Source organism: Phyllobates terribilis, unplaced genomic scaffold, assembly GCF_046119375.1.
Source record: "Phyllobates terribilis strain yellow unplaced genomic scaffold, ASM4611937v1 Scaffold_9__5_contigs__length_417890890, whole genome shotgun sequence".
Classification (NCBI taxonomy): Eukaryota; Metazoa; Chordata; class Amphibia; order Anura; family Dendrobatidae; genus Phyllobates; species Phyllobates terribilis.
The window spans coordinates 228,400,537-228,426,782 of record NW_027362769.1 but is presented as its reverse complement, the minus strand read 5'-3'; the positions used below and the strand labels follow the sequence as shown (position 1 = coordinate 228,426,782).

The 26,246-nt window shown below is 45.9% G+C and overlaps 1 protein-coding gene across 3 annotated transcripts in view; it reads right to left on the bottom strand.

Annotated features, from left to right (window-relative positions):
* LOC141160938 (uncharacterized) overlaps positions 1 to 26,246 on the bottom strand; it is a 265,431-nt gene that overhangs the window by 16,483 nt on the left and 222,702 nt on the right. Inside the window, exon 2 of one of the 3 annotated variants that reach the window (XR_012250584.1) lies at positions 13,289 to 14,474. The exons of the other annotated variants lie outside the window; for them this stretch is intronic. The gene's annotated coding sequence lies outside the window, so the exon portion shown is untranslated. Of the gene's footprint in view, positions 1 to 13,288; positions 14,475 to 26,246 lie in introns of those variants that run through there. 3 annotated transcript variants of the gene reach the window in all.

Here is a 26,246-nt window from a genome sequence, read left to right as displayed (position 1 = left end):
GTGGTCCCGCAGCGCTCAGGACCCCCAGGGTCTTGCAAGCGCTGCGGGAGCGGTGCAGAGCGATAGCTCTGACAGGGAACATCATCGGGACCTGATTGGATCAGGTCCCAGTGATGTTAACCCTTTGCTGTCTTCTATATGCCGCGATCTTTAGTGATCGCGGCATATAGAAGACAGCAGGAGGAGAGGGGGTGGTCCACTTACCTCTCCGACGGCCGCCTTATACCTTCCAGGACCTGACGTCGCTATGGCAGCTGGAGGTCACATGACCGCCTCCAGATCTGCCATATATGGTGTCCTGCCTGGCTCAGCCTGCAGCTGAAGCCAGGCAGGAGACTGACTGTGAAACAGTCAGGGAAGATCTCATGTAATGTAATACATGTCTATTACATTACATGAGATCAGTGATCAGAAAAATAAAAATTAATGTCCTATACAGGGACTAAGTAAAAATGTAAAAAAAAGTAAAAAAAAATGTTTTTAAACTGTTAAAAAAAATTACAAAATAAATAAAAATAAATAAATAAAATATTAAACCGATAAATCCGTATATTTATGCAAAAATAAAAAAAGTACACATATTTGGTATCATCGCATCCGAAACAACCCGAGCTATAAAACTGTCACACTAATTAACTCCTTCTGTGTACACCGTAATAAAAATAAATAAAAAACGGAGCAAAAAACTATGCTTTTTCCTCATATCTCAAACAAAAAGTGGAAAAAAATGCGATCAAAAAGCAAAATGGAAATAAAAATGGTACCGCTGAAAACGTCATCTTGTTCCGCAAAAAACAAGCCACCATACAGCTTAATCAGCCGAAAAATAAAAAAGTTATACCTCTCAGAATAAAGCAATGCAAAAAAAAATATTTTTTCTATAAAATGGTTTTATTGTGTAAAAGCGCCAAAACATAAAAAAATATACAGTAAGTGTAGAATCGCTGTAAACGTACTGACCCAAAGAATAATGCTGCCTGATCACTTTTACCACACGAAGAACGGCATAAAAAAAACCCTCAAAAAACAATTCCTGAATTGTTGGTTTTTGTTAATTTTAGCTCCCAAAAAACGGAATAGAAAGCGATCAAAAAATGTCACATACCCAAAAATGATACTAATAAAAATGTCAACTCGTCCCGCAAAAAACAAGCCGTCACATGACTCTGTCGGCCAAAATCTGGAAAAATTATAGCTCTCAAAATATGGCGATGCAAAAACTAGATTTTGCAAAAAAAAGCGTCTTTTAGTGTGTGACAGCTGCCAGTCATAAAAACCCGATATAAATATGGTATCTCTGTAATCGCACCGACCCGAAGAATAAAGTAATCTAATCAGTTATATCACACTAGGAACGGCGTAAAAAATAAATAAAACCAATTCTTCACCTGCTACTGATTAGTTTATTATGTCTCCCAAAGATCGCAGTAAGGCGCAGAGCCTTACATTTATCCTGCGCTCTGCGCTGAGCACTTACACCAGAGTTTCCGTGTAAATCTCTGAAATATGTGATTCAGCCGGAACCCATAACGGAAGATTCCCTGTAATGAGGCAGATATAGGCACTGTGGATGCCGTCTGGCCTGGGATCCCACGGTGTCATTTGTTTTAGGAGTGCATAAAAGTGCAGTTGGCCACAGTTTTGTGCACTTCTGAAAAAAAGGACACCGCTAAACAGAGGCCAGACGGAGTCCAGAGTAACTCTGCTGCCTCATTACAGTGAATGGATCCCGCAGGGGTTTCATCTGAATTACATCACTTGGAAATTTAGATGGAAACCCCGATGTAAGTGCTCAGCCTAGAGCGCCGGATAAATGTTACGTAAAATGTTCCCAATAAAAGCTTCAACTCAGTCCTCAAAAAAAGCTAGTCCCCACTCAGGTCCGTCATCTGTTAAAAATATAAGGGACTTCCAAGTTACTGGTAGCAGAAAGGCTCTGGAAAAGCGAAATGGCCCTTGCCCCCCAAAAGAAATTAAGAAAATTTTGTGCTCCCAAATCCAAATGCCTATTCTACAATAATTTGTTCTCCAATTGTCAAATAGCACTCCATCCACCCCAGATCTCGCCGTATGTCTGAGCGGTACGATACAGCCACATATGGGGTACTGACACTTTTAGAAGAAATTGTGTGACACATTTCGGCACCATTTTTACCCATTGCCCTGTTTGAAAATGTAAAATCTGAGGGTAAAACATTTTTTTGTGGTAAAAATATAATTATGCTTTTTTCACTGCCCAATGGTATAAATTTAAAAATTAAAAAATACTCACTACTTCCCTAGATGAATTCCTTGAGAGGTGTAGTTTACCAAATGGGGTCACTTGTGGGGGTTTCTGCTGTTTCGGCATGTCAGCGACTCTTCAAATGTGACATGGTGTCTGCAACCTATCCCAGCCAACATAGCGCTGCTTTCTCTTCCGAACCCTGCCGTACACCAAAGCAGTGGTTTTCCCCCACATATGGGGTATCGGCGTACTCAGGAGAAATTGCACAACAAATTTCATGGTGCAATTTATCCTGTTACCCTTATGATAATGCAAAATTAGGGAATGAAAAACATTTTTTGTGGGAAAAATGTGAACATTTTATTGAAGCGGCTGGGGGTGCAAGGTGCTCACCACACATCTAGATAAGTTCCCTAAGGGGTCTAGTTTCCAAAATAGTGTCACTTGTGGAGGGTTTCCACTGTTTAGGCACATCAGGGGCTCCCCAAATGCAACATGGCATCCGCTAATTATTCAAACAAATTTTACATTCAAAAAGTCAAATGGCGCTCCTTCCCTTCCAAACCCTGCCGTGCGCCCAAGCAGTGGTTTGCCTCCACATATGGGGTATCAGCGTGTTCAGGAGAAATTGCACAACAAATTTCATGGTGCAATTTTTCCTATTACCCTTATGATAATGCAAAATTAAGGGATGAAAAACGTTTTTGTTGGAAAAATTTGAAAATTTTATTTTTACAGCTCAATATTATAAACTTCTGTGAAGCACCTTGGGGTTCAAGGTGCTCACCACACATCTAGATAAGTTCCCTAAGGGGTCTAGTTTCCAAAATGGTGTCAGTTATGGGGGGTTTCCACTGTTTAGGAACATCAGGAGCTCTCCAAACGCAACATGGCGTCTGTTAATTATTCAGACAAATTTTACATTCAAAAAGTCTAATGGCGCTCCTTCCCTTCCGAACCCTGCAGTGCGCCCAAACAGTGGTTTTTCCTCACATATGGCATATCAGCGTACTCAGGAGAAATTGCTCAACAAATTTCTTTGTGCAATTTATCCTGTTACCCTTATGATAATGCAAAATTAGGGAATGAAAAACATTTTTTGTGGGAAAAATGTGAACATTTTATTTTTACGGCTCAATATTATAAACTTCTGTGAAGCGGCTGGGGGTGCAAGGTGCTCACCACACATCTAGATAAGTTCCCTAAGGGGTCTAGTTTCCAAAATGGTGTCACTTGTGGGGGGTTTCCACTGTTTAGGCACATCAGGGGCTCCCCAAATGAAACATGGCATCCGCTAATTATTCAAACAAATTTTACATTCAAAAAGTCAAATGGCGCTCCTTCCCTTCCAAACCCTGCCGTGCGCCCAAACAGTGGTTTGCCTCCACATACAGTACAGACCAAAAGTTTGGACACACCTTCTCATTTAAAGATTTTTCGGTATTTTCATGACTATGAAAATTGTACATTCACACTGAAGGCATCAAAACTATGAATTAACACATGTGGAATTATATACTTAACAAAAAAGTGTGAAACAACTGAAAATATGTCTTATATTCTAGGTTCTTCAAAGTAGCCATCTTTTGCTTTGATGACTGTTTTGCACACTCTTGGCATTCTCTTGATGAGCTTCAAGAGGTAGTCACCGGAAAGGGTTTTCTCTTCACAGGTGTGCCCTGTCAGGTTTAATAAGTGGGATTTCTTGCCTTATTAATGGGATTGGAACCATCAGTTGTGTTGTGCAGAAGTCTGGTGGATACACAGCTGATAGTCCTACTGAATAGACTGTTAGAATTTGTATTATGGCAAGAAAAAAGCAGCTAAGTAAAGAAAAACGAGTGGCCATCATTACTTTAAAAAAATGAAGGTCAGTCAGTGCGAAAAATTGGGAAAACTTTGAAAGTGTCCCCAAATGCAGTTGCAAAAACCATCAAGCGCTACAAAGAAACTGGCTCACATGAGGATCGCCCCAGGAAAGGAAGACCAAGAGTCACCTCTGCTTCTGAGGATAAGTTTATCCGAGTCACCAGCCTCAGAAATCGCAGGTTAACAGCAGCTCAGATTAGAGACCAGGTCAATGCCACACAGAGTTCTAGCAGCATACACATCTCTTCAACAACTGTTAAGAGGAGACTTTGTGCAGCAGGCCTTCATGGTAAAATAGCTGCTAGGAAACCACTGCTAAGGACAGGCAACAAGCAGAAGAGACTTGTTTGGGCTAAAGAACACAAGGAATGGACATTAGACCAGTGGAAATCTGTGCTTTGGTCTGATGAGTCCAAATTTGAGATCTTTAGTTCCAACCACCGTGTCTTTGTGCGACGCAGAAAAGGTGAACGGATGGACTCTACATGCCTGGTTCCCACCGTGAAGCATGGAGGAGGAGGTGTGATGGTGTGGGGGTGCTTTGCTGGAGACACTGTTGGGGATTTATTCAAAATTGAAGGCATACTGAACCAGCATGGTTACCACAGCATCTTACAGCGGCATGCTATTCCATCCTGTTTGCGTTTAGTTGGACCATCATTTATTTTTCAACAGGACAATGACCCTAAACACACCTCCAGGCTGTGTAAGGGCTGTTTGACCAAGAAGGAGAGTGATGGGGTGCTACGCCAGATGACCTGGCCTCCACAGTCACCAGACTTGAACCCAATCGAGATGGTTTGGGGTGAGCTGGACCACAGAGTGAAGGCAAAAGGGCCAACAAGTGCTAAGCATCTCTGGGAACTCCTTCAAGATTGTCGGAAGACCATTTCCGGTGACTACCTCTTGAAGCTCATCAAGAGAATGCCGAGAGTGTGCAACGCAGTGATCATAGCAAAAGGTGGCTACTTTGAAGAACCTAGAATATAAGACATATTTTCAGTTGTTTCACACTTTTTTATTAACTATATAATTCCACATGTGTTAATTCATAGTTTTGATGCCTTCAGTGTGAATGTACAATTTTCATAGTCATGAAAATACAGAAAAATCTTTAAATGAGAAGGTGTGTCCAAACTTTTGGTCTGTACTGTATGGGGTATCAGCGTGTTCAGGAGAAATTGCACAACAAATTTCATGGTGCAATTTTTCCTATTACCCTTATGATAATGCAAAATTAAGGGATGAAAAACGTTTTTGTGGGAAAAATTTGAAAATTTTATTTTTACAGCTCAATATTATAAACTTCTGTGAAGCACCTTGAGGTTAAAGGTGCTCACCACACATCTAGATAAGTTCCCTAAGGGTTCTAGTTTCCAAAATGGTGTCACTTATGGGGGGTTTCCACTGTTTAGGAACATCAGGAGCTCTCCAAACGCAACATGGCGTCTGTTAATTATTCAGACAAATTTTACATTCAAAAAGTCTAATGGCGCTCCTTCCCTTCCGAACCCTGCAGTGCGCCCAAACAGTGGTTTTCCCTCACATATGGGGTATCAGCGCGCTCAAGAGAAATTGCACAAAAAATTTTGGGGTCCATTTTTTCCTGTTATCCCTGTGAAAATAAAAAAAAATTGCGTCTAAAGTAACATTTTTTGTGAAAAAAGTTAAATGTTAATTTTTTTCTTCCACATTCCAAAAATTCCTATGAAGCACCTGAAGGGTTAATACAGTTCTTGAATGTGGTTTTGAGCACCTTGAGGGGTGAAGTTTTTAGAATGGTGTCACTTTTGGGTATTTTATGTCATAAAGACCCCTCAAAGTGACTTCAAATATGATGTGGTCCCTAAAAAAATGTTTTTGTAAATTTTGTTGGAAAAATGAGAAATCGCTGGTCAACTTTTAACCCTTATAGCTCCCTAACAAAAAAAAATTTTGGTTCCAAAATTGTGCTGATGTAAAGTAGACATGTGGGAAATGTTGTTTATTAACTATTTTGTGTGACATATCTCTCTGATTTAAGGACATGAAAATTCAAAGTTTGAAAATTGCAAAATTTTCAAAATTTTCGCCAAATTTCCGATTTTTTCACAAATAAACGCAAGTGATATCGAATAAATTTTACCACTATCATGAAGTACAATATGTCACGAAAAAACAGTCTCAGAATCAGGGGGATCCGTTGAAGCGTTCCAGAGTAATTACTTAATAAAGTGACAGTGGTTAGAATTGAAAAAATTGGCCCGGTCACGAAGGCAAAAACAGGCTCTGGTGCGAAGTGGTTAAACTACAGGGACTGAAAGTAGAGTGAATGGATTCCATATTATTTGCTCAAAGCTCAGAGGCTGCAGCTGTCACATGTCATGCAGTAAAGTTACTTTAGTTACAAAGCACAAACACTTCATGCACAGAAAATATTACCAGCACAAAAGAATTAATTAATAAGTGTTACACATAATATAGTTCAACTAGTTATATTGTTATTATTTTAAAATGTTAGATACATAGCATGATTTTATCATTTAAACTTTCTGTGTGAATAAAGAAATAAATCCATTTTAGAGTTTTTCCAAATTCTGCTTTGAAATTAAAATTCTGAGCAAACATAAAAGATAAGAGTAAATATGAAATTCATACAGAAACAGAATTATTTAAATATCTTATACATATATTGGCTCTAATGTAATTCAAAATATTGCTACTTTAATTTATATATGAGGTTCTAATTTATTAATTAATGTTTTGATTTTATATATATATATATATATATATATATATATATATATATATATGTATACACAGTACAGACCAAAAGTTTGGACACTTATTACCAAACATATAGAAGGATTGCAAACCCAAATCATCAACTCATATTTTTTATACTGCCATCTAGGGCAAAAATCCAAGCAAAGAAGCAACGAATTCTAAATCTAAAAATTGCTCAGACAAGATAAGTTTATATTGTGCAATGAAGTCATTACATTTTATTGAGTAATCAAAACACCCAAAAAAAACACAACATATACATATATATACATAAACACTGAACAGTTTAAAAAGCAACAAGGTGTATGCAGCATAAGATATAAATAGTATGCAGGACACAGGTGAAGAACATCAGGTCAGTGATCTTAATCAAAAGTACATAGCACTGAGCCACTTCAATAGATTCAAAAAGCACAGCAGTAAAATTATGTCACTATAAAGTGCGAATGCAAATTTCGAAATAAATAAATAGTTAGAAGTGACTCAATGCCTTAGGGCCCTGTCACACATAACGAGATCGCTAGCGAGATCGTTACTACGTCACGGTTTTGAGATCGCTGGAGAGATCGTTGGGGAGCCGTCAAACATGCAGAACTTGCCAATGATTTTGGCCGCCCCAGCGATCTAACTAACGATCTCGTTGGTCGTTGGGGCGCTTTCACACAGCAGCTATTTCAATGATCCACACCTTGATAGGGACTGTACTGTGTCACAAAGGCGTGCATAAAATTACTTTTCCGCGCCCCCTCATCTCCGGTTGGTGGACGCTACTGCGTTCTGATTGGCGGCAGGTTTAAAATAAGGCGACGTTGCAGCAATTCCGTTCCTTTGTTCCTATCTGCGCTCTGCTTTCGGATCGTAGCAGTGTTCTCCGGGCAAGATTCGTTCATCTGGGATTTGTTAAGGCCCTGTCAGCGTCCTGATTTTTGGATCCTAGTAGCGTTCTACAGCTGTGATTCCATTCATCTGGGCTTTGTTCCTGACAAGCGTTCTGGTTTGTGGATTTTCTTCAGCTGTGACTCAACATCGATTTTTTGGTTCTTCAGGCAGCTATATTGCTTTGTTTACATGGTAAGTTATTTTAGTGAGTTTTTGCCACACCCAACAAGTATACATTTGCTTATGCATCGGAGGCCATTTTTAAGGGGGTCAACAAACAGTGTGCAGTATTTTTTACTATGTTTTAAAATGTTTTATGTGTGCTCACTGTATGCTATCCTTTTTCAGATGGCTTTCAAAAGTGAAGAGTTTGTGAGGGAAATGATTGACCTCTACCGCTCCCTGCCGTGCCTTTGGCAAATAAAGTCAACAGACTACTGCAATAGAGAGAAAAAGAGGGAGGCATACCAGCAATTGATTGCCCTCTTTAAAAGGCATGGCCCCAATGAGAAGGTGGATGAAGAGCTGGTGAAGAGAAAAATCCAGGGTCTACGCACCGTATATAAGAAAGAACTCAACCGGGTGGAGAAGTCAAAGAAGTCGGGTACCGGCACAGATGTGCCGACATTATGGTATTATGACTTGCTTGCCTTCACCCGTGACCAGGAGCTACCTCGGTGAATGGCGTGCACGATGCGGCCATACCCTCCATTCCCATCCCTGCTCTCCGCTGGTGATCACCTCCTCCCCTTCTCCTCTTCCCGCTCCAGGCTTCATCACCTGTCTTCTGTCTTCTCCCTGTGTCCTCTGGTCTTCTTCACAGCTGGTCTTCTTCCCCTCCTCTTCCTACTTCCCTTGTTTAGTCTTTGGGGTCATAGTCATGGTGCACTGTATGGCAATGATCTGCCATACCATGCACCATGAGTCTGACTCTAATTATAGGTTGTATATACTAGATTCTTGATAGGGCGTTGATCCAGGGAACTAGTCTGATTGCCGTATGTGGAGTCAGGAAGGAATTTTTTTCCCCGAAACGGAGCATGTTTTTTTTTTGCCTTCCTCTGGATCAACATGTTAGGTCTTCCTTCAACTTTTCATACTATGTTCCTATTCTTTCCTATTCTTTCCTCTTCTCTCTTCTTCTTGAATTAGCTGGCATCTGTGAAAGCCGACTTCAGACGGCTTTCCTGCCCCCACACAACATCAGCTGATAACCTCAATTAGCAGGCGTCTATGAAATGCCGACTTCGGAGTCGACTTTCCTGCCCCCGCACAACATCAGCTGATAACATCAATTAGCAGGCGGCTATGAAAGCCGACTTCAGACGGCTTTCCTGCCCCCACACAGCATCAGCTGATAACCTCAATTAGCAGGCGGCTATGAAAGCCGACTTCGGAGTCGGCTTTCCTGCCCCCGCACAACATCAGCTGATAACATCAATTAGCAGGAGGGTGTGAAAGCCGACTTTGGAGTCGGTTTTCCTTCCCCCGCACTGCTCGTCAGGCAGTATCACACAGGATAGGGTTAGATACACAACTCTTCAGGCAGTATCACACAGGATAGGATTAGATACACAACTCAGCAGACAGTATCACAAAGAATAGGATTAGATACACGACTCAGCAGACAGTATCACAAAGAATAGGATTAGATACACGACTCAGCAGACAGTATCGCAAAGAATAGGATTAGATACACGGCTCAGCAGACAGTATCACACAGGATAAGATTAGATACACAATTCGTCAGGCAGTATCACACAGGATAGGGTTAGATACACAACTCTTCAGGCAGTATCACACAGGATAGGATTAGATACACAACTCGTCAGGCAGTATCACACAGGATAGGGTTAGATACACAACTCTTCAGGCAGTATCATACAGGATAGGATTAGATACACAACTCAGCAGACAGTATTCGGAGTTGGCTTTCCTGCCCCCGCACAACATCAGCTGATAACCTCAATTAGCTCGCAGGCACAGACCCCGTAAGTATCGCGGCTCTTTCCAGCAGCCGCGGACATCAGCGCTGTAGTGCAGTGTATTGCCGCGCAGAGATCGGCTCTCTGCACAGCAACACCAGTGCCCGCCGCCGGCCTATCAGAGGCCAGCAGCTGACATCTGCGCATGGCAGTGACGTCCTACGCCGCTGCGCTGGGACGCAGATGTCAGCTGCTGGCCTCTGATAGGCCGGCGGCTGGCACTGGTGTTGCTGTGCAGAGAGCCGGTCTCCGCACAGCAATACTCTGCACTACAGCGCTGATGTCGGCGGCTGCTGGAAAGAACCGCGATACTTACGGGGTCTGTGCCTGCGGGCCGCATGAAGCAGCCGGAGGGTCCGCATGCGGCCTGCGGCACGCGTGTTTGAGACCTCTGATCTATACAGATGCATACATATAATGGGTGTGAGTGATGAAACATCTTGTTTGTTTGTAACAAAGTGTAGACAACAGTGGATATAAACTTTAACTTTTTTTTATAAAAATAGAATAAATATAACAAGAAACCAAAAAATATCAACAACATAAAAAAAAAATTTTATTGGCTGCCGCGATGCTCTTGGGCTGCAACAAATCTTGCCAGCATCACTCCGTGCTGGTGGATCTCTTCACTAAGTCTCCGCTGTGACGCCAGAAGATCGTGTAATGTTGGGATTTCTACGGAGGTAATTGTTAAACTTAAGTCCAATAATTCTGTACATTCATCAAATTAAGGCTATGTGCCCACGATGCACCACACCCGGGTACCATCCGCACATTAGAACACGCTAATTACGCAAGTACAGATGCAGTATTGCGGAATTGGCGCATTATAATGCAAGTCAATGGCGGTGCAAAAAAAAACCCTTCTGCAAAATAATTGGTAGTGCTTCGTTTTTTTCCACAATGATAATCCGCAGCGGAGATTTCCGCAGCATGTGCACAGCACATGCGGATTATCATTGGGGAACATTGCTGCCCTTCTACCATGCGCTTTTAATGCGTTTCCACAGCTGTAAAAACGCTGCAGAAACGCCTTAAAAAACGCATCGTGGGCACACAGCCTATCAGGTACATGTTTGTTATTTAACACTTACGGTTTTCGGTTTGCTCGGATGATGACGAGCTGAGTGACCACCCGGATCCCCTGGCATCACCGGCTAGGGAAAACACAACACTTCATAGTACATGACAGCCCTATACTTTCCAAGTTGTATGGACCGTATTTTATGTGAAAGCATTACCGTAAGACGAAGCTGCACCTATATCACGGAGTGATGCTGGCGAACCTGTGGATGAGTGCTGCTGGGGCTCCGGGGCTGCAGGTGACTCCCGCTGGGGCTCTGGGGCTGCAGGTGCTGGAAAACAAATAACATTAGATACCTAAGGAAATTGCAGTTGTAACTAATGTGCTGCCATATATTGTGCTAACGTATTTTAAAACCACTCACCACGATGGGGCAAAGTCTGTGACCGGATGCTGGTGATATGGTCGGCAGACCTATACTTCAGATCCGCCAGCTTCTTCCTGATTTGGGTAGCAGAGCGCTGCACCCCAAATCTCTGGACCAGGCCCCGACCGATCCTCTGCAGCACCGCCCGTTTATGGAGCACTGGATGTTCATAGTGCACATGGCACTCATAATCTAGTGCATCCAGCTGTTCCACAAGGTAGCGCACCTCGGCATCGCCCCAAGGAGATGCTCTCATCCTGGATGCCATATTGCTACTGATGAGCTAGGCCGCAACTACGTCGTTAAACACGCCCACGACGCATCAACGTCGGTAACCACGCCCACGACGCATTAACGTCGCCCATAAACCCGCGCGCTTATTAGAGGACGCTACTGCGCGCTAGCTGCGACCTGAATTATTAGCATCTCTGTCAGACTGGAGACGCTGTATTGATAATGCGTCATCTGAAGAACGCAGCAGCGTCTCCAGTCTGACAGTCACACAGGAACACTGGTGTCTAGGTGGTTTTAAGTAGAAATATATATCTATATTTTTAGATAGGTATGCATACTTTTGTGTTTGTGAGTATGTGTGTGTATATCTAGTCATCTGTATATAAGTGTGGATATGGGTGTAGATTTTTATGTATCTGAATATGTATGTGTATATGGATGTATCTGTATACATATGAGTACACCAGTGGCGTACCGCCATTGGCGGCAGGCCACATAACTGCTATGGGGCCCGTGGCCGTAGGGGGCCCGTGAGCTAGCGGACCCCATAGCAGTCTCCCCCATTCTGTACCCCATGCTCCGCTGTTTGATTGCCGCCGCCGCCCACTGCCACTGTGTTCAGACATGGCCGCGCGCTGTGCGGCTGTGTCTTGTGGTAATGACGGCAGGGGCAACACTGCACCTTTAATTGTGCTTGTGTCGCCCCTGCTGCGTCATTACTACAAGGCACAGCACACTACACGCAGCCATTACTGAGTACAGTGCCGGTGGGCGGCGGTTAATCAAACAGCGGCAACACTGCTACGATGCACCACGCTGTGTCAGACAGTGGAGCTGCCAGCTGCTGTCGTGATGAGAGAGACAGGCTGCAGAGACTGAAGCAGCGGGGAATGAGGAGTGGTAAGTATGTATTTATTTATTTTTGTAAATCAGTCAGTACTGATAATACTGGAGGACTGGGGCTGCCTTTTACCCTATGGGAGGCTGCATTATACTGTGTGGAGGACCACAGCGAGTGAATTATGTATATGTATGCATATGTATATGCTCTCCCATCCTGGTATACAGGGCTGTGGAGTCGGCAAGCCAAACCGACTCCTCAATTTCCATGACTCCGACTCCACGACTCCGACTCCCTCATACATGGCTCATGTGATACATTTCCTATAGCACAGATTCATCTCAGCTAAAAGTCCAGATCCGATCAGGAATAGAACATTTATAGGACATTTCATAAATTTCCCAAATTCTTTGGAAAAAAATATTCCACACAAACTGCATTGAACTACTGTACCCAATTTATTATATATTTTATGAGTCGGTCCTTTTTATACCGACTCCAACTCCGACTCCACAGCCCTGACAGTAGGGTCATTACACTGTGCATGTGGAGGCTAAAAAGGAGGAATTCACCATCGGGGTATCATACTGTGTTAAGGGGGACACTTTTGTTGGCATCACATTTTATGGGGCTATGAAAGAGGAATCTAGGAGTTCAGAAAGGAAGAAAGTTGCTATGCAAAGGCTAGAAGGTTGTGAGATCTACTCTTCTGTGTCCCCAACAATTATTTACTTTTTTTTTTTTTTTGTGGGGGTCCCCAATTATAACCTCTGCTATGGGGTCCCATGATTCCTATGTACGCCCCTGGAGTACACGTATGTATATACGGGCCCTTACTACTGAAACAATGAGAAACAAAGCTTTTGCAAAGTAAAACACAGTTTATTACACAAATCAGTACAAAACTGAAAGTAGTGTATAATTGTCAGTAGTTGCCCACTATAAGTTCTGATGCTGCCAAGTAACAGCACCAGGACCGTTAAAATACTGGCAGTAGTTGTCGCGGCAGGTCTTCGCATCCTGGGTGTTTCTGCCATATCCCATTGGTTGAAGGCCTGCAATTGCAGGATCGTTTGCACGCCATTCTCCGAGCTCCACTTCCCCATTGGCTAGGTCCACAGAGTCCACGAAGCCAGGCGGACGGTACGTAATTGCATCACGTCGACGAAGAAAGTTGTGAAGTGTGCAACAGGCCAAAACAACAGACTCTATTGATGTAAGCTTCATGTTAATTGGCGTGTGAAAAACTCTGAAGCGGTTGGCCATGATACCGAAGGTATTTTCTACAACACAACGTGCCCTTGACAAACGATAATTGAAAATTCTTCTTTCCTGGGTAAGACTTTTTTGGGGGAACGGTTTAATAAGATTGGGATGAAGTGGGAAGGCTTCATCGCCGACAAAAACAAAATGAAGGTTACCTGTAGTCTCTGAGTTGGGAGGCAAGTGTAGGTCACAGTTGTCCAATCGCTCTCCAAAAAGTGTGTGCTCTAAAACACCACCATCAGAAACCCTGCCGTTCATGCCAACATCTACATTTATAAATTCGTAATTGGCGTTAACAAGGGCCATCATGATGATGCTGAAATAGCCCTTATAATTATAAAAATAGGATCCGCTATTTGGTGGCTGAGTGATTCGGACATGTTTACCGTCCAAAGCCCCACCACAGTTAGGGAACTGCCACAGCTGCTCAAAATCAGAGGCAATCTTTTTCCATTCCTCCTCCGTGTTGGGAAACTGTATGTAACTACGTAGACTGTGGAAAATCGCATTACATGTCTCCGGGATTAGAACACTGAGCATGGGCCTTGAAATTGCTGCAGAAAAATGCAAGTCTTGGAGTGAGCTTGGAGTGAGATTCTTCTCCGGTGGCCAAGAATCTCAGTGTGACTGCCAATCTTTCATCTGCCGGAATGGCAGCACGCATCGCTGTATCCTTCCGTTGAATACGTGGCGTAACTCGTTCCAGTAACTCTTTAAAAGATTCCTCTGACATCCTCAGATAGTTGCGGAAATCATGAGGATTCTTCTCCGGAAGCTCTCTTACAAGTTGCATGTGGGACAATTCAAACCTCTTCTGCAGCCACTCTCTGGTCCACATGCGACGTTTTTGTTTGGAACGCCTCTGTAGCTCTCGTGCCTCATCTTGACGCCGAGCTTCCTCAACCAGCAATGCAGCAACCACAATAGCACACTGCCCGTCGTCCATGATGTACAAACTGCAAACATTACATGAAAAGATGAGAACACTTTCAACAAAACAATTAACACAAGTATTTAAACTGTACATAAAAAATATCATGGAAAACCGTGTTCCATTCTGTTAGGGAGCATGACAGAAAACGTGCTGTGTGGGTGCGTGTGCATGAGACCCCTAAAATATCTGTCCATGCAAAAGCATATATATACAGATAGAAGCCAAGCCCTCCCTCCCTGAAGAGCAATGATAGCAGATAATTGGTAAATGTCCTATAAATGAATTAAAAATGGAAACGCATTTGAGACCTCAAACAATACCTACCTCACTAAAGATGCCTGATTTGTTCAAAGCGGAGTCACAGCTGGAGAACGCTACAATGATCCGCAAAAATCAGCACTAGTCCAATGAACGGATATTAACAGCCCGGAGAACTCTGCTAGGATCTGCAATCAAGCACGAGGTCAGAAACAAAGGACGGAATCGCTATTCTGTTGCCTTTTTTATGCGCGGCCGGAAATGAGAACGCTGTAGCGACCACCAATCGGGGACGAGGGGCGCGGAAAAGTCCAATTTATGCACGCCTACGTGTCTCTGCTCTGAATCGCTGACGAGGTCGTTGGTTAGGTGTCAAATACAGTGATGCACACTGCCCAGCGGGAGTGCAACGACCCAGGAATGGTCCAGGAAGCTTTGTAACGATCAACGATCTCACAGCAGGGGCCTGATCGTTGCTACCTGTCAAACGTAACGAGATCGCTAGCGATGTCGCTATTGCGTCAAAAAAAAAAACGTGACGTATCAACGATTTTTTTGTGCAGATATTCCATTGTAATCCAATTTTACCTGCAACCCAACAAGGGTTAACAGCAAAACCAAACCCAAAATGGGTTACCCAAATTCTGCCGTTTACAGAAACACCCCACATGTACCCGTAAACTAAAGTATGGGCGCACAGCAGAGCACAACACAGAAGGAGCGCTATGCGTTTTTTTGGGGGTAGATTTCACTGGAAGAAATCTAGGAGGCCATGTCCCATTTGAAGAGCAGAGGTGGTAAAGGTGGGGGTAAGCAGGGGGGGGTTGGGTTGGTTTGACCGGTGGGGGGTGAGCAGGGGGGTGAAGTTGGTTTGAGGGGTGGGCGGTTGAGAACGGGGGGGTGGGGGGTGAGCAGGGGGAGGGGGGTATGAGCAGGGGGGTGGGGGTGAGCAGGGGGGGTGGGGGGGGTATGAGCAGGGGGGTGGGGGGGTATGAGCAGGGGGGTGGGGGTGAGCAGGGGGGATACAGACTTTAGAGGGGAAGCGGGAGGAGATCAGGAACTTTTGCGTCGGAAATAAAGAAAAAAAAGTTTTGCACCTACCTTACCAATAGGGAGCGTGGGGTGGGAGCACGGGTGGGTGGGGGTGAGCAAGGGGGACACGGACTTCAGGGGGGAAGCGGGGGGAGATCAGAAACTTTTGCAAAGAAAATAAAGAAAAAAACATTTTGCACCTACCCTAACACTGGGGAGCGGGGGGGAGGTGGTGCGGGTGAGCAGGGGGAACCGAGGGGGGTGGGGGTCGGGGGGGTGACCAGGAGGGGTCGCAGGGGTCTGTGGGGGTGAGAAAGGGGGATACGGACTCTAGAGGGGGAGCGGGAGGAGATCAGGAACTTTTGCATTGGAAATAAAGTTTCCAGTGCAATAAAGAATTGCACCTACCCTAACACTGGGGAGCACGGTGGGTGGGGGGGTGAGCAAGGGGGGGTGGAATGAGCAAGGGGGGATACGGACTTCAGGGGGGGAGCAAGGGGCAGATCAGGAACTTTTGAAAATGGAATAAAGAAAAAAAAAGTTTTGCCAGTACTCTTACACTGAAGACCTGGGGGGGGGGGCAGGGGCGAGCAAGGGGGGTGGGGGTGGGCTTGGGGGGGTGCGGTGGTGAGCAGGGGGGTGTGGGGTGGTGAGAAAGGGGGGTCGGGGGGTTGGCGCGTGAGCAAGGGGTGGGATACGGACGGGAGAGCAACTAAAGTGAAAAAAAGCTTATTCAAAATTTATGAAAAAAAAAAAAGGGTTTTTTTTACTACTTTTTTTGCCATTGGGACTTGTGGTTGTATTTCCACATGTCCCAATGGCTTGTGGCAGGGCTCCCTGCCATCTGACATACGGCAGGGAGGGCTCAGCACCTGAAAGATCACATGCAGAACAGGAGCTCTGTAAACACAGCCCTGTGTAGCGCTGACATCGGCTGTAGCGTCGCTATGACTCGCCCCCAGGGCCGTGGGGCACTCGGCAGCCGGGCCTTATGGCTGCATTTGGGGGAGATCACGGTGGCTGGCCCGGTCCGTGACCCAGGGCGGTCAGGGCAAAAAGGGGATATTTATAAGGGATTTGTCGTGACACCACCTGTGGTGTCTGGTGAGGATCACCAGCGCTGCGACAGTCCTCTGAGGCAGGTGTTACGGCAGCTTGAGATGGAACGGCTCCCCACAGGTGGAGCAGGCCTCAGGGCAGTGTAGATAAATGGAGGTGCACTGGGCGTTGTAGTGCAGGGAGGGAAATGGCGCCGGCGAAAGAAAGTAACGGAGGCAGCTCAGTACAGTCATCCAAGATTTACTCACAGTTCTTAGACAGTCCACAGGTGCACTGTACTGGTGCAAGCCTCCCGCGTCGAACTGCGTTCACCGGGCAGGGGTTCAGTCCTTCCTCAGGCAGCTCGGGTGTACCTGGCAGAACCCCACTTCCTTATGTGCCTCTCTAGACCGACTTCATGCTGGGTCTTACTCCCTCCTGCCCTGCGCTTCCCATTGTGAATCCTGTTCGGGTGCTGCGAGGTCTCCCCTGTCCGTCGGAGTTGCACAGACCTGCTTGACCTTACTTGGATTGAAGTGGGGGTTTGGCTCCTGGCTTTAGAAGTCAAAAGCCTCCGGTTTTTCCAGCCGAGGCCTGAAGCTGCATGACTGGGCCAGGGGCCGGTCCTCTTCTTGCAGCTTAGATCCTCCTGAAACTTGGCAGGTTCAGGGTGTACGGGTGCCGCCTGCACTCGCCGTACCCCCCCTAGGATCCCTTCTGCAGAACGGAGCTTACTCCCTGCTCCCCTCCTGGGCCTCAGTCCTGGGCCCTTGTAGTGGAGCAGAGCTCCTACAGAGACTCTGCTCCCAGACTGTTCCTACCCTACCAACGACTACTCCTCCACCGTTAAGATGTCTACCTTTTATATATCTACTGTATGAGTGCTCCCATAAACTACTTCCTCCACCCACACCCACTACTGGTTCCCCTTACCTTTGGGTTCCCCCCACCCCAGCCAGGGACAGGGCTCAGCAGAAAACTACATTGCGTCTTGCCCCTCCTGCTGGCCTGGGGTAGTGTAGTGTTGGATGTAGATGTTGGGGTCCCGTGCAGCACTCCCTCCTTACCTGAGAGAAGGGAGACACCACACCTCTGGGTGAGGTGCAGTACCTCTGTGGCGACCGAACCCTCAGGGGCGCCACAGCTACAGCCGATCGCAGTACAGGAAGGGGATGTCTGTCACTGACTCCCCTCCCCAGACTTGTGAGCGATTGGTGTAAACACCAATCACTCACAGGAGCCGCTTCCCGGCAGCCAATCATGTACTTTAGTACATGACGCACTGCTTTTGGCTGGGCTGAGCAGCCCCAGCCAATAGCTGCAATCGTAGCTGCAGGGAAGCACAGAGACTGTGCTTCCCGGCAGCTGAGGACCCCGACGGTACCGTAGGTACCATCGCCCCCCTCCGGTCCCCGTGCGGTCGCGTGCGGGGACCGGAGAAGCACTCCGCCGTACATGTACGGCGGCTTTCCATTGGTCTGGACAAAATACGCCGTACATGTACGGCGGATGTCGGGAAGGGGTTAAAGAGCAACTCAATGCAAAATTTTTATTGCAGCAACGTGCTGCAACTGTTCCCCGACCCCTGGAAACAGTGTATTCTCTTAACCTTAGTATAGGAGAATACACTGTTTTCTCCCCTCTTATTTGCAGCTTTGGGTCCCAGTGCGATGCTCTGCAGCCGACCCGACATGGTTTCATGCACAGGAGCAGCGCTGAGAAGGCGCTTGCTATTGGCTGATTGCTGTGTCAATCAAGCATGACTTATCAACCAGTCAATAGCGAGCACCCTCTCAGCGCTGCTGCCTCGGAGGAGCTGACACCTTTGGGCCGGCTGCAGAGTGCATATGAGACATGCGCTGCAGGTAAGAGAGGAGAAAACAGTGTATTCACATATACTAAGGTTAGGAGAATACACTGTTTCCGGGGGACTGGAAACAGTTGCAGCACATTGCTGAAAAAAAAAATTTTGCTTTGAGTTGCTCTTTAAGTCCCTTGAAAAATAATTAAAGGAGTGTTGTCAACATACCACAAGTCCTGTGGCATGTGTCAATATGCTCCTTTAGCACCCGGAAAGATATGAGCCGGGTCCTGCTTTTTGCTGGACCCGGCAATCATATCTCTCATGCCGGCCACAACAATGAATTGGCAAGGGGAAAGTGCATTAAGGAATTGTTGGGCGGGTGGGGCCCTATCATCTGAAAGGGGTTTGCCATGTTGGCAATACAGAAATAGAAATTATATCTCATTAGACGGCCATTCACTGGTGTGCACCACCATAATTATATTGAGTATAGATTGGGAAGGGAAAAGAGGAAAAGATGTGAATGGAATATAAAATCTAACATTTATTGAAAATTACTATTAAAATGAATGATAAATTTGTTTAAAACGTGCATTAATAAATGCATACAGGGTCACCATCTATCAAATGGTGACCCACAAGACCACTTTGATGACTGCTTTGCACACTCTTGGCATTCTATTGATGAGCTTCAAGACGTAGTCACCGGAAATGGTTTTCACTTCACAGGTGTGCCCTGTCACGTTTAATAAGTGGGATTTCTTGCTTTATAAATGAGGTTGGGACCATCAGTTGTGTTGTGCAGAAGTCAGGTGGATACACAGCTGATAGTCCTACTGAATAGACTACTGAATAAACGAGTGGCCATCATTTCTTTAAGAAATGAAGGTCAGTCAGTCTGAAAAATTGGGCAAACGTTGAAAGTGTCCCCAAGTGCAGTTGCAAATACCATCAAGCGCTACAAAGAAACTGGCTCATATGAGGACCGCCCCAGGAAAGGAAGACCAAGAGTCACCTCTGCTTCTGAGGATAAGTTTATCCGAGTCACCAGCCTCAGAAATCGCAGGTTAACAGCAGCTCAGATTAGAGACCAGGTCAATGCCATACAGAGTTCTAGCAGCAGACACATCTTTACAACAACTGTTAAGAGGAGACTTTGTGCAGCAGGCCTTCATGGTAAAAAAGCTGCTAGGAAACCACTGCTAAGGACAGGCAACAAGCAGAAGAGACTTGTTTGGGCAAAGAACACAAGGAATGGACACTACAGCAGTGGAAATCTGTGCTTTGGTCTGATGAGTCCAAGTCTGAGATCTTTGGTTCCAACCACCGTGTCTTTGTGCGACGCAGAAAAGGTGAACGAATGGACTCTACATGCCTGGTTCCCACTGTGAAGCATGGAGGAGGAGGTGTGATGGTGTGGGGGTGCTTTGCTGGTGACACTGTTGGGGATTTATTCAAAATTGAAGGCATACTGAACCAGCATGGCTACTACAGCATCTTGCAGCGGCATGCTATTCCATCCGGTTTGCGTTTAGTTGGACCATCATTTATTTTTTAACAGGACAATGACCCCAAACACACCTCCAGGCTGTGTAAGGGCTATTTGACCAAGGAGGAGAGTGATGGGGTGCTACGCCAGATGACCTGGCCTCCACAGTCACCAGACCTGAACCCAATCGAGATGGTTTGGGGTGAGCTGGACCGTAGAGTGAAGGCAAAAGGGCCAACAAGTGCTAAGCATCTCTGGGAACTCCTTCAAGATTGTTGGAAGACCATTTCCGGTGACTACGTCTTGAAGCTCATCAAGAGAATGCCAAGAGTGTGCAAAGCAGTCATCAAAGCAAAAGGTGGCTACTTTGAAGAACCTAGAATATAAGACATATTTTCAGTTGTTTCACACTTTTTTGTTAAGTATATAATTCCACATGTGTTAATTCATAGTTTTGATGCCTTCAGTGTGAATGTACAATTTTCAAAGTCATGAAAATACAGAAAAATCTTTAAATGAGAAGGTGTGTCCAAACTTTTGGTCTGTACTGTATATGTTTCTGTAGTAATTATTATTGATTGATTTAGTTAAAAGTGGACAAGTGCAACCACACATCAGTATGGTTTAATAATGGTTACCTAGATGAGTACACACATCTTCAGACAAATACGCTACAAATTGATATGAAATGTATACAAAATATTCATAGAAGAATAATTATTTTTAATTTTGGTTCTGATACATTAATTATTTTATAAAATAATATTTTTTGGCATTAAGGGGGAAAATGTGTTTTTGATCCTGATTACATAATCACATTTGGTCAATACTTCTTTTTCACACATTTTAATAAAGAAGAAATATTAATAAGGTACAATGCTATAACTAAGAAGGGTATTAAAGTTGCTTAACTTAATTATTTTTGGTAATACAAGGTTATGACAAATATGAAATCATCCAGATTTGTTACTGAGAACATAATTACTCTGCATTTTGTCATTAACATATAAAGGCCTTATTCTTATTTTTATTCTTATTTTTCACGCTTAAATTTTTATTCTTACTCTTGATTTTATTTCAGTTCAATATCTCAATTAAGAAAACACATTAATACTTAATAAAGTAATGTCTAGTATATTGTCAAGAATATTGCTTCATTAAATATAATGATACGGTTTCAATATATATGTGTTGTGTTCAAGTTTTCATCACGTTCCAGTGGTTTCTTATCACCTGAAAGCTGGTGAACATTCAATTGTCAGGGAGCTGCCACCATGACATAGGTGTCCTGTGCATTAAGGACTAAGTACTGGTTATGGTGCTATAATAAGCAGGGAAGTGTCAAGTTAACCCTTGCTTTGCTGACCAAAGACGTCATATCTGTTCATAAAGTGACACGAGACCAGTGCGGATGACACGGAGGATTCGAGAATTATCTAAAGACAATCCAACGTAAGTTCAGTTGACACTGCACAGATATTAAAGCTATATTTCATCAATGGACTTTGTTTTCTTATCAACATTTAATTGACACACATGATCTTTCTAATAAAGAGTACAATTATCGACTGTACAATATCTAAAAGTTATAATTTATTTCAAAGGAGTTTTCATCTAAAGACTGTGTTTTAAAAGAACCAAGAAGATGAGACGAAGACCCGATGATATCAGATGATGACGACTGGACCCGCGATTGCTTCGATTTAGATTTCACTGGAGATTCTCATTACCTCACTTCCGGTTTGCGTTCCACATGCATCCCGGATGTTCTGTTTACGTCACTTCCGGGCGCGTTTGCGTTCCAACGTGACACGCACGCCAGCACCGATGCTGTGGACGGACTGCGCTCTGATGAGACGCGGTCTCCTAACAGATAGCTGCTTGGCGCTTTTTTTGCATAACGCTATGCTTTTGTTCTTATACTCTTCTCCTCATTGGCCAATTGTCCTATATATACCCCCTCCTCACCCCCCTTTCTGTATCCTGGTAAAAGCCTACGGCGAAACGCGTGTCGGACCTGTGTGGACTCTGAGGGATTTTCAGGTAGCTCATTTGATACTTTCATGTTTACTTTTCCGTACCTTTGACCTTTGTATCAGCTGTCTTATTTATTCACTTACTGACCCCCTTTATATGTAGTCTAAGTACTTACCCACTTGGGACATCTTTGTTGCACTTTGCACTTTACTTAAATGATGGTCTCCATATGTATCTTTACCTTAGGCTGACTTTGGTCACTGTGTTTTTGCACATGGTTTTAAATATCGATTTATACTTCTACCTACCCTCAGATGTCCATTTTTCTGTTTACTTTTTTCCTCTTTTGTATCGTTTCTTATGTGTTTTTATGAATTTTTCAATAAATGTTCATTTTATACTGACCATGAGTCACATTTATAGGTTATTTATTCAATAAGGGATATCTGGTCACCAATCATTTTGTTCTTTTGGATTTATTGATGTTATACTATGTTAGAACTACTTTTGTGGCACATGGAATGTAAAGATTTACTCGTTACATTTTATTTTAGAGAGAAACGGGAGAATGGGCCAAAAAAAATAGTGAATCCATAACCATTTTTGATGCAGGCGCATTCACATCGTATCCTTATTACCGTATATATGCGAGTATAAGCCGAGTTTTTCAGCACATTTTTTGTGCTGAAAAAGACCCCCTCGGCTTATACTCAAGTATATACCCGAGTATTTAGAAATTCCGTTGGTGGATAGTGGGGGGAAGGGGGAATTGCGGCGGCGGAGGAGCGGATTGCGGCGGCGGAGGAATGGGTTGCGGCGATGGAGGAGCGGGACACACGCACTAGCCGGCTGCTGCAGCTACCACGTGTGCCCGCTGCTAAAGGGAAATGAATATTCATTCTCTTTAGCAGCGGGAACAGAGGAGCGCTGAGCCATAGATCCTGTTAACAATGCCCACTACTAAAGAGAATTCATATTCACTCCTCTCCACGCCCATAGTCCCGGCGTGGAGAGGAGTGAATATGCCGGCAGCTCACATCATCGTCTGAGAGCGCATGGCTGTAACGCCATGCACTGCTCAGATGCTGACATGAGCTGCTGCAGCAGCGCTGGAGCAGAAGAGAGGAAGGAAGGTGAGTATAAGTGTTTATTTTTTTGTGTGCGGTGATGGGGCCATGCATTCTAGGATTGGGGGATGAGGGGGCCATACATACCAGGATTGGAGATGAGGGGGCCATGCATACCAGGATTATGGATGAGGGGGCCATGCATACCAGGATTGGGGATGAGGGGCCACGCATACCAGGATTGGGGATGAGGGGTAATATACATATCAATAATATGGGATGAGGAGGCCATGTATACCAGGATTGGGGATGAGGAGGCCATGCATACTAGGATTGGGTGATGAGGGGGGCCATGAATACCAGTATTGGGGATGAGGGGAGCTATGCATACCAGGATTGGGGATGAAGGTGCCATGCATACTAGGATTGGGGATGAGGGAGCAATGCGTACCAGGATGGGGAAATTTACCAGTAGCTGCTGCATTTCCCACCCTAGGCTTATACTTGAGTCAATAAGTTTTCCCAGGTTTTTTTGGTAAAATTAGGTACCTCGGTTTATACTCGAGTATATAAGGTATATCAAGGTGCCTTGGCCAAGACTGACTATGGTATCTGAGGGGAAAGCACCAGCAAGTGACAGTGCAGGCATCGGTCGTGTAACTAAACCATCACTGCATCATAATAGCAACGCAGTATGCGGTGAGAGACTACAACTCCCAGCAAGTAACAGTGCAGGCACAGGTCGTGTAACTAAACCATCACTGCATCATAATAGCTCTGCAGTATGCGATGAGACTACAACTCCCAGCAACTTTATTTCTTTTTATTTTACACCCTGCGGTTTTTCAGTGATTTACTAGAAAGATCTGCACCAAAATCACACAATGGAAATTTGCTGTTGTGGATTTTCTTGTGGATTCTTGCTAATTTGCTCTGATTTTCTATGGAAATTCTCCACAAAAAATCTGCTACATTTGAACAGATCCTAAGGCCTCATTCAGACACAGGGTCGGTCTGGGCTGGCGGGATACCAGGAAATTTCCCGGTGGGCCCCGCCCCCTGCTGCAGAGTAGAGGGGGGAGAAGAGAACAAAAAAAAATCCTGCGGTTTTAAGGGGCACGGGCCCTTTAAAAGCGCAGGCACAGTGTATGCAGGGACGCGCGCACGCAGCGTTCATTACCTGAACCACCGCGGCGCACGTCCCAGTGAAGCAGCTGAAGCTGCGTGTCTCCCTTCGCCGGCCGGCGTATGACGTCATCGTCATGCGCCTGCTGTGAAGGAGGCGCGCAACTCAGGAGGACACCGCACGGGATCGCAGGAAGGTAAGAGGTGTGTGTGTGTGTGTAATGGTCTGGACACACAAGGCGGGGCCAGCAGGACACACAAGGGGGGGCCCAGCTGGACAGACCCACAAGGGGGGGGCCCAGCTGGACAGACACACAAGGGGGGGCCCAGCTGGACAGACACACAAGGGGGGGCCAAGTTGGACAGACACACAAGGGGGGGGCCCAGCTGGACAGACACACAAGGGGGGGCCCAGCTGGCCAGCTGGACAGACACACAAGGGGGGGCCCAGCTGGACAGACACACAAGGGGGGGCCCAGCTGGACAGACACACAAGGGGGGGCCCAGCTGGACAGACACACAAGGGGGGGCCCAGCTGGACAGACACACAAGGGGGGGCCCAGCTGGACAGACACACAAGGGGGGCCCAGCTGGACAGACACACAAGGGGGGCCCAGCTGGACAGACACACAAGGGGGGGCCCAGCTGGACGGACACACAAGGGGGGCCCAGCTGGATGGACACACGAAGGGGGGCCCAGCTGGATCGACACACGAGGGGGGGCCCAGCTGGACGGACACACGAGGGGGGGCCCAGCTGGACGGACACACGAGGGGGGGCCCAGCTGGACGGACACACGAGGGGGGGCCCAGCTGGACGGACACACGAGGGGGGGACCAGCTGGACGGACACACGAGGGGGGGCCAATCTGGACACACGAGGGGGGAACCCTGGCTGGACACGCAAGGGGGGGGCCCTGGCTGGACACGCAAGGGGGGGGGCCCTGGCTGGACACACAAGGGGGGGAGCCTTGGCTGGACACGCAAGGGGGGAGCCCTGGCTGGACACGCAAGGGAGGGGAGCCCTGGCTGGACACACAAGGGGGAGCCCTGGCAGGACACACAAGGGGGAACCAAGGTGGACCCAGGCAAAGGGGGGTGGGCAGGATGGGTATATGGGGGGCAGGCTGGACACATGGAGGCCAGGATGGATATATGGGGGGCAGGATGGATATATGGGGGGGGCAGGATGGATATATGGGGGGGCAAGATGGATATATGGAGGCCAGGATGGATATATGGGGGGGGGCAAGCTGGACTTATGGAGGCCAGGATGGATATATGGGGGAGGGGGGGCAGGCTGAACACATGGAGGCCAGGATGGATATATGGGGGGGGACAGGCTGGACACATGGGGGGCTAGGATGAATATGTGGGGGGGGCGGGCTCGATACACATGGGCTAGCATAAATATATGGAGGGGCACGCTGGATATATGGGGGGTGTCAGGATGGATATATGCAGGGGGTAAGGGCAGTATGGATATATGAGGGGAGAGGCTGGACACATGGAGGCCAGGATGAATATGTAGAGGGCAGGCTGGACACATGGAGGATATATGGGGGGGACATATGGGGGCGCAGGCTGGAAACATGGAGGCAAGGATGGATATGTGGGGGGGCAGACTGGCACATGGGGGGGCTAGGATGGGTATATGGGAGGGGGCAGGCTCGATACACATGTGCTAGGATAAATATATGGAGGGGTCACACTAGACAAATGGTGGCCAGAAGGGACATATGGGGGTGCCTGGCTAGACAAGGGACTTAATTACTGTTTGGGAGCCAGATTGAGGAACATACTTTATTAGTTTATGGTGACCAGTGGGGAACATTATTACTTTAGATTCCAATTATTATTACATTATTACTTCTGTAATATAATTTACTTTTTAGGAAATTGTTTTCCATGGGATGGGACAAAAGAGAGGTCCTGTTACTGTGCAGGACGGCACTATGTTGCTTTTTTTCTTCAACTGGTGTAGTGTAGAGGTCGGGGGGGGGAA